The following is a 10,239-nucleotide window of genomic DNA, read 5'->3' as shown; positions in this document are numbered from 1 at the left end:
GGTGAGTAGAGGGATGGCTAGGCCAGCGATGGGAGTACGGTGGGGCGGTGAGGCCTGCGCGGCAGCAGAGCTGGCCGCGGGGAGGAGGGACCAGGCATTCCCACCGGCGCTTGTTTGAGCGGCCGGAGCAGGAAGAGCAGAGATTGAAGAAGCACGACGGCCGTTGGATGGCCATCCTACAGTCACTGCTTGTGCGTCAACATTTTTTTTAGGAAAGCCTCAAATCTGTGGAAAACAGCATACAACCCATCTGCCATTATTTCTAATAATTTACAGCCCATTTGCTACTTATTAAGGTTTTTTTTGGAGCCCATATTCTTTTTGTTAGCATTACAACCCATATTGTGGCCACGGTTAAAAAATTATACGAAATTTTGCATATTTTGGTGCGGTCCGAACTGTTTTTAATCCCGAAATTTCGACTCACATTCAAACTGATTTTAAAAATAAATCTATATCAATATAAAATCCAACAAATTCTCCATGCATAAAAATTAATGTAATTTAAAATCTTGAAATGAAAAAAAAAAGATATTGGAAACTAATTGCCGGTTTGATGTGTTTCAAAAATGTACAGCCCATTTCTCATTACTGATGGGCCATTTTCTCGGCCAGCCGAATGAAAGCTCTCCTCGTCTTGAAAGATTTGCAGCCCAACAGGCCTGACAAAGCGACTTACTTGGCAAATCACAAAAAAACTGGGTTGTCGTCGTGGACCCAGCTGTCAGCCTCTCCACGTACAGTACTCTTCCGATGGAAGTCGTTCCTTGACCACGTTGACCACGCCGCGCGGAGAGCACCATGGCGGTGGACGACGGCGAGGCCTAGGAAGGGGACGACGCGGAGCCGGGGAAGACGCGGCAGTGGAAGCCCGCGCGGAGAGGAGTACGAGGGTTCACTGGTTCGGCTGCAGTGTGAGGCAGCCGTCGCCGCAGGGCCTGGCCAGCGGTGGGAATAGTAGGGGCCGGTGAGGCCTCCGCGGCAGCACATCCGGCCACGGGAGGCATGAGCATGCGGCACGACCGGCGCTACTTTGGGCGGCTGGAGCAAGAAGAGCAAAGGTTGAAGAAGCACTACGGCCGTTGGATGGACATCATACGGTCACTGGAGCTAGAATCGTTCATATTGACTAAGTTGACAAAGCCCTTCGTCCCCGTCAACTTAGTAGGCCCACAAGTCAGCCTCCCACCATGGTGGGTCCCAGCTAGCAGGGGGAGTATTCATTTTTTTGTGCGTAATAAGGAGGCACTTCCGGTGGGTCCGAGCTGACAGCGGGGGGAACGTTTTTTTCGCGAAATACGGTGGTCCGTCCGGTGGGTCCCAGTAGTTAGGGGCAAACATTTTTTTGAAATACGGTGGCCCGTCCGGTGGGTCCCAGCAGTCAGGGGGGAAACGTTTTTTCCGCGAAATACTGGTGGCCCGTCCGGTGGGTCCCTGCTGTCAGGTGGAGGAATAATTATTTTGCGTGTAATAAGGAGGCACTTCTTGAGGCTGCCGTGGACCCAGCTGTCAGCCTCTCCACGTATAGTACTCTTCCGAGGGAAGTCGGTCGCTGACCACATTGACCACGCCGCACCGAGAGCACCACGGCAGTGGACGACGGTGAGGCCTAGGAAGGGGACGACATCGAGCTGGGGAAGATGCGGCAGTGGATGCCCACGCGGAGAGGAGTACGATGGTTCACTGGTTCGGCTGCGGGTGAGGCTACTGTCGCCGCAGAATAACTGGGGGAGTGGGTGAGTGGAGGGATGGCCTGGCCAGCGGTGGGAGTAGTATGGGGACGGTGAGGGCTCCGAGGCAGCACAGCCGGCCACGGGAGGCAGGAGCATGCAACACGACCGACGCTACTTTGGGCGGCTGGGGCAAGAAGACCAGAGGTTGAAGAAGCACTACGGCCGTTGGATGGACATCGTTGACCACGCCGCGCCGAGAGCACCAGGGCGGTGGACGACGGCGAGGCCTACGAAGGGAACGACACGGAGCCGGGGCAGACATGGAAGTGGCTGCCCACGCAGTGGAGAGTACGAGGGTTGACTGGTTCGGCTGCCGTCGCCGGAAAATAACAGGAGGTGTGGGTGAGTAGAGGGATAGACAGGCCAGGGATGCGGGTATGATGGGCCGTGAGTCCTGCCAGGCAGCACTGCCGGCCACGGGAGGCGGGAGCAGGCGGTTCTGACGGCGCTGGTTTGGGCGGGTGGGGCAGGAAGATCAGAGACTGAAGAAGCACGATTGCCGTTAGATTGACATCTAACGGTCTGATGCTGGTAGAGTCGATTGTTGACTAAGTTTCGTTTTTGAGAAACCGTGTGTACGCATGCACTTAGTAGGCCCACAAGTCAGCCTCCAAATCTGTGGCAGACAACACAAAGCCCATTTGCTATTTTTTATAATTTGCAGCCTATTTGCTAATTCTTAAGTAATTTATTACAGCCCATTTTCTGCCCAGGACCACGGTCAAAAAGTTCAACCTTATTTAGCATATTTCGGTGGAGTCCGAACTGTTGTAATCCCGAAATGATAAACATTTTTTAAGAACTTATTGATTTTCCAAAAAATCGTTTTGTTTTTGTATGCAAATAAGACGTGGGACAATTGAGTTGGTTTAAGGGAAAACTAGTGGTAAAAAAATCAGCGCTGGGTGGGAAAAAACAACAAAAATAAGGATGTAAATATGAAAAGGGAATTTTATGTGTTTTCAATATAATGATACGTGTATATGAACTAGTAAAACTATAGGTAGAGATTAGAAAACGGATGTAGGACATGCGTTTCAAGAGGAAAATAGAACTGGGCTGTGTGTTTGATTCAGTAAGAAAAGCTGCCTGCGGATGTTGTAACACAAAATATAACTAACGCTGGCGGGCCAGAGGCCAGTATATACCTGCTGGATCTTTGTGCCCCGTTGTCGTCATGGGCTGGGCCTGTTAAAAACAAAACCAACCCTGGGCAGTCTACAACCCAGTTGAAACTTGCTCGACCTGAAAAAACAATATACGTGCTCAATAAACGAGAGAATTCTGCAAGTACAGACTGATAACTAGGATGCAGCACGGATATTGTTTTTTTATCATGATAATAAGTGCATGCACTTGTTTTGAAAAAATTGGAGAATTGGGAATTCGAACGGCGGGTGCTTATGCTACCCATCAAATAAAAATCAGATGCCTGAAAATTTGTTTCCAAACAAATGATTCAGCTTTATATCCACGTCGACCCTCGGCATGATGGTTGGAAGCAAATGCAAGTTCATACCAAAAGATCATTAACAACAATACCAACTTGCGGACGAGAAGGTAGTACAACTACCAATACCAAACTAACTTATATTCTTTTTACTCCTGGCCCTAGTGTTCGTCTGGTAGAAAATCTTGCAGAGGACCAACTCCCGCTCCTTCTCTTGCTCCAGGTCCCCGAGGTGGTACTGGTGCATCACCCAGTTGGTCCTCTCCTGGTCGAAGTTCTTGTTGGTGTGCAGCACCAGAACCTTTTTTGCTGCCCGTCTTGCCGGCCGTTGACCATCACCGGCAAGGTATTGCTGGTCTTGTGCCACATCGCGTGCATGCCGCACTCCGACTGTATCTTGCGAAGCATCCATGTGCCCCTTTTGAACGCCCAGGAATTGCGCTGGAAGAAATGCTTCCTTAGGCCACTCAGTGTGATACCTGCAGTATTGTGGAATACAGGTTTTAGTGTACCTAGTTGGCATTTTCATAACATCTTTGGCATGTTGCAGTCACTTGTTTCACTTTTTATTAACTGTCAAATTGTAATTGCTTCACCAGGTCTGCGTCTAAAAAGAAAAATAGAGCTATAAACAAAGGAATATGTTTGTGCAAGTAGACGACCGATCGGTGTGTTACCTGGAAGTTTCTCAGGTTGGGTGTAGCATATGTCGTGCTCGTTGTCGATGGTTGGTATGAGCAAATCGACGAGAGACTGAAATCTCTCACTGTCAGCACTCACTTTGGCCTCAAGGTGCTCGATCAGCTCCTGATCCGTGGGATCGAACTTGACGCCAGCCGGCAGCACCGGCCAATCCTTCTTCGACTTGCATCGGTAATTCCAGTTATATGGTACTCAATGTATGATCAATGGACTGTTTTAAGTGAATGATGAAAGATTTCGACAGATAAGTGGTACTCCAAATCTGAAGTCCAGAATACCCGAACACGCCGCCGTGATTCTTGTGTCACCTCACGCGCAGCGTGTTGTCACGTCAATTCAATGTGTGGACATGAAATTTGACCGACGTATACTAGTACTGCTACTGTACTACTTACTAGTCGTATTTAGTGTCAAAATTTATACATAGGTTTAACTAACAAGTACGCACTTGAAGCCTAACTGATATATATAATATATGGCTTCTGCACAGCATCTCCATCATCATTATCAGTACATCCTACGCAGGTGAGTTAGGATGCACTTGATCCCAGGAAGGTATCTATCCTTCAAACCAGAGGAGTGCTTCAAACTAACAACAGTACATAATATCCAACAAAAGAGGGTCGTGCTACAGCAGCAGAATACATGGCTCAGTCTAGATATCAACACGAATCAAGTTGTGCATATTTGCTGTTGGCATGAACCACATCGCCGCATGTCGGGTTCACAAAAGCCATCCATCGCATGGAAGCTTGATGCCTTTCACACACTGAAGATTATCTGGCAACAAGCTGTGTCAACGAATCTCTGGATATGGTGATTCATGAAACCCATGGTATGATGTGTAAACACAGCCCCCCTCGCGAATGGAAGTTGCATAGCATAGTAATCATCGCCGGTGATATGATCGATGATTGGTTGGATGATCGGATAATTGAGCCCGAGGAACAAGGAGTGGTTACCGAGGCTGTAAACCCGCCTCTAGTTGAACGCCTGGCCCAACGGAGCTGGGATCTTTCTCGAACACGAAGCAGTCATAGCCATCAATGTCACGAACGCCCCACGCATTGTACTGCATGTGGTTTGATGTAATGGTTTGGTCAATTTGGTACGTGCGAATGAGCATCAAATGACCGCCGTCAGCTGAACGAGCGATAAACCACCACCCATCGGCTGGTATGATTCCAGGTCCTGGAATCATGAAGGCCAGTGCATTTGCGTCTGCTGCAACAATTCAAATTGCAGACCAATAGGACAAAATAAACAATCATGTTCAGAGTATGTGTGGAATTAAGATTATTATAACAGTGACACATATCATAGACAGAGAATTGCAATGCCGTGGTCATAATCATACCCCAAGTTAAAAAAAATAAGCCAATGGCTTTCATATTCTAGCAATATGTCATGGTTCAAACATCATGTAACAATGAGAGGAAAATAGCTATGACAGCGCCTACTCATATTCTACCATTGCACTTACTATTACTGTTCTCATATCAACTCTAAGCAATAACATGTGTTGTTATAAAAATCTTGTAAACGAGAGTAACATATAGCAATCATGATGTTATGCTCATAATATGTATTCTAACAATCATTATATGCCAATTGTTCTCATATCAACTCGAAAAATAACATGTGTGGTCATAAAAATTTTGGAAATGAGAGGAACATATAGCAATGATGTGGTTATAGACATGCTATGCATTCTAAATTTGTAACAAATGAATAGGCAGTCGTATTCATAAGGTAAAGATGAGATGAGATAGAACAATTACACGACGATAGATTCCACCAGTATAGGCAGCCAATCCGTGCGTCGACCGCGTAAACGATGCCATCATGCACTATAGCATCAGACAGAAATGTTGCCTCAACAGGATTGAGGATGAGCCATAACCATGTATGGCGACCGGATTCCAGATAGACTTATCCCATGTTGAACAAGGCAATGAGCTTGTAATCCATGTAGTCTTCTGATGGTGTGGGCACTTCGCAGATTACAACTTTCTGCAAATAGAGGTCGAGCCAAAAGCTTGACACGTCTCGTGCGTAGTAGGCAGGAGTGTCCGGCGGGCCGCGAGGCTCGATGGCGGTGGTATCCAATGATGGAAGGGTGATCTCTCGCTGGGTGTAGATATCCACGAGACACCACGGACTACCGGTGTGGTGGATGAGGACGATCCTGTTGGCCTTCATGCCCGCCCAGTAGTGACCGCGCATGAAGGACAGGTGGACGGGTAGTGGTAGCATGTCGAGAGGAACCACGGCAACCTCCGTAGGATCATCAAGTCGGTGTCTGGGCCACCTGCGAGGATCGGGCATCAGCAAGCAGGGTGTCTTGAAAAGAGCCGGCCGGTTGCAGACGAGTAGACGGTATAAACACACCGAGCATGCGGCCAGACGGACGTTGCTGAGTAGGTCCATACGACTACAGATCTGCTCCAAGAGAACATCGGGGAGGGAATTCCAATCGCGGCTCTGCGTGTCAGTCGGTTCTGCCATTGGGGTTTTCGGTGCCTGCGAGCCAGCGGGGAAATGGATTCGGGCGGGCAAGCAAAGAAGCTTCTCCTCATGTGGCCGAGCAGTGAGCGGGGGGATATGGTACGCGCGAGCTACCAAGGAAGATGGCGCGGGTGGGCGAGCAGTGAGCGGGGGTAAATGGTGTGCGGCCGACGATGGGGAAGAGAGGAGGAAGAAGAAGAGAGGAGGAAGAAGAGTGGAAGACGGGGAAGAAAGTGCATTCAATCTCAATTCTACTAGTACTACTACCAGGATATACCATCCTTCGAAGTGTAAATAGTTACACCGATGACATGTGGGTCTACCACAACAGGGCCCATATGTCAGTTAATGGAGAACAGAGGTGCGTAGGCGTATTTGCGGAAGCGTGCTCTACTGGCAAACTTGATGGCAGTACTCGGTAAGGCTGATTTAGTAACACCAACACGCTGGTTCAGCTTATTAATTACGTGTCCCATCTGCTGCAGCGTGTATTGTCACTTCACTGCGAAGACTAGTTGAATAGTTCTCTCTGACCGAGATGGGGAATAATGGATCGCGAGGACTTCCTTTCTACAGTATCCCTATGCCTCTACGCTCACTTCACTCATTTTGCTACGTACCTAGTCACTTGTTGAAATCTGTAGAAAGACAAATACTCCGTATTTGGGAACAAAGGGAGGCTTTTACTCCGTACTATTTGGGAACAGAGGGAGTATCACCATATGGAGGGAACAGAGGAAGCTTGAAATATGAACATGTCAATGGGAGGGAGTAAGCCCCATGCATGCATGCATGCATCCAACATGCAACACTCACACGTACACATGGACGCACGCAACACTCACGCACCCATGCGGCACATAGCACACGACGCAACACACACGCTCACGCTCAAGTGCTCAACCTACTCCCTACGTCCGTGAAAGACTGTACATTTAGAGATTTACACATTGACCAGGGCATAATTAACGCCCAAAATTAGCAGACTTATGTGTGCATGCGACCATTGAGATAAGAAGATTAAATGAAGGCCGTTGCATGCTATAATTAAGGATAGACATGTAGCCTATACCTACAGCACAAGTTGGTGCATTAGTCAATCAATATCGATTTAGATTAAAGGCTAAATGTATTGGAAGTGTAGATGTACATCATGTACTACACTCTTTTGTTTTATAGCCGATGTACACTCTTTGTTGGAAGACCGAGGGAGGACACGTGAATGCACTCACATACTCAGCCAGGGCGGTTCGCGTGCAAGGGTTGGACTCGTGTCACGCCTGCGTAAAGTTTTGTTTAACTGATTTCTTTGCTCTGCCAACTGACACGTGGGACCCAGAAACCAGGTGACAATTTAACCAGTCAACAAAGTGCCACGTTGACTATGTGGCCGGTCAGTAGGGTGCAATACGGTGCTCTACGATGAGCTAGTGAACGTATAATCGCCGCAAAACTATATGTAGTGACCGTAAAGAGCGTATTGTTACATACGTTGACCGCCAGTGTATTTTTCTCGTTTCAAATTAAGCCATATTAATCAGAAAGGACGCAATATGGACTACTACTACTAGTACTAGTACTGCTTTGATGTGTCCCGTCAACTCGCCGAACGAGGAGAAGGTTGCTTACTACACCTCTCCCTCGCCCACGCGCGCGGTGGTTCGCAGGACGAGGAGAGGGTTTTGACTACAACGCCCTCTCCCTCTCCCTCTCCCTCTCCCACGCCCTCGCCCTCGCGGTGGACGTGCAGCAGTTCAATCGGTGTCAGATTGCCAGAAGCATATTTTACTGTAGTATCATCATTGTTGGACCTTCCGAAGAGGCGAAGAACCAAGTGCAAGGTTCACACGAGTACGAACTGTTGAACCTCCCGGGGAGGCAAAGAACCAAGCGCAAGGTTTTATAGGAGTTGTCGTCCTAGTAGGAGTGTACTACAACTATAGCGAACGATGCTACTGTATGATGCCACCACGTCACGTATATCCAAAGCTGTGCCACCTTTTTTTTCTCAAAGAGCGTGTTGGAGCCCGTGCAACAACCACACAAGTTGCACATACACATAACACATTTACTAGTAGTAAATTCTAAAGGACAAATGCCAGTATGCCACACAAGTTCATCTCCAATTCATGTGATAAATTTGTGCACGACTAGTCTACATATATTCACAACGCTACCGTTCACAATTACCGTACTCCACTTACACGTTATAGATGGGCTACATGTCCTCCTCAAGGTTCCAGTCCCAGGTGTTCTTCATGGATGGCACGATCCATAGCGGTGGGCAACGGGAATCATTGTCGCAACTTTCTAGTCTGGTTCCACACGATGGAGACTCATCCAAGCTGAAGCGGCATAAATCAGGGATAGCGTGTCCCAGCATGACGTTCATCCGACGGTGCGCACTTAAGACACACCCATGCTTCATGAACGGCAGGCCTTCCGTGTCGTGCACGGAAGGTGGCATCCGCTTCACAATGGGGTAGCTGTCCCCGATGAAAAGCGAGTACTCTCCAAGAGTGTTCCTCGGCACCCACGTAGCATCACAGGGGTCGAACTCGGCGCCGTTCATCTGGTACACACGGCATCCCAGATCTGGACACATGGTGACGTACATAGTCAAGGTCCATGCATAATAATGTTGTGCTCAAATATGGCGGTCAGTAATACTATGTAGCAAATAGTACTACTCCGGTATAGAGGAAGTAAAATAACTGGCTTATTATATATAGCCACTCTTGGCTACATGGATGAGACAGTAAGACATGGAAAAACAAAAATGGTGGCAGCTAGTGGGTTCAAGTCTTCAAGGGCCTAGCTAGCTATACGGGTCCTCCAAGGTAAAAAGTACTCCTAATAGTACTACAAAGTATACTACTAGTACAACAATGAAAGAGAAGGCGAGAGGGTTAAAAATGGAATACCTGGGTAGATGGTGATGGTCCGATCGTGGTAGATTGTGTGACCATGTTGCACATCAGTGGTACCATGGGTAACGACTGCTAAGATAGTTGATCCCAATATGCCAAAGTCAGTGACAAGGTTCCAGGTTAGACCGAATCGCGGATGCAAATGCACATCCAGGATCGGTGATCTTATTTTGATCGGGGGATGACTGGTCCCTGCAAAATAATGGAGTACCGTTAGGGACGCAAATGATGGTTTGTGCATTCCGTTTGTAATCTCCCGTACCATAGGATGGCAACTAGCTGAAACAAGTCCCCTGGCTTGTCACCGCGAAGATGCGGCCTAGATGGCGCACGGCGTCTTCGAACATGTAGGGGTACAAATCTCCCGCCGCCAACATGCGCCAGCCTCTGCCGTTACGGCCTCTTGCATTGATGGCAATCCTTATGTCGAACACCGCGATGAGATAGTAATCGTCGTAGCCGCGTCGCTTTGTCGGTGGGTCCGCAATTGATATCTTCTTCAATCTCATGTAGGCATCATCATACGTATTCAAGCCCAGCCAGTCCGGAAGGCCGATCCCAATGGTGGAGAAGGGGTCTACCGGAACGGCCGCACTACTGTGGATGTTGTGCAAAATGATGGTGGTATCCGGCCGGAGGTATGCAAGCCAATGTTCATTGGCACCGACCCAGACCTATATATAAGATCGTGGGCAGCGGAGAAATTACGGGATGGAAATGGAATAACTAAGTACTACATGATCAAACTCCATTACTGACCTGCTCATCGGACAAAATCCGACTACCTCTCAACGTCGACAACTCTAGCGGAGTCAACGTGCAACCATGGCTACGGAGCGGTGGACTGTTCGAAGGATTGTCCCATAGAAGAACCTTCTCCTCGAGGACGCATGGAATACCAACAAGCATGGCATGT

The sequence above is a fragment of the Aegilops tauschii genome, chromosome 7 (genome assembly GCF_002575655.3).
Source record: "Aegilops tauschii subsp. strangulata cultivar AL8/78 chromosome 7, Aet v6.0, whole genome shotgun sequence".
Taxonomy (NCBI): Eukaryota; Viridiplantae; Streptophyta; class Magnoliopsida; order Poales; family Poaceae; genus Aegilops; species Aegilops tauschii.
This window is presented reverse-complemented; position numbering follows the sequence as displayed.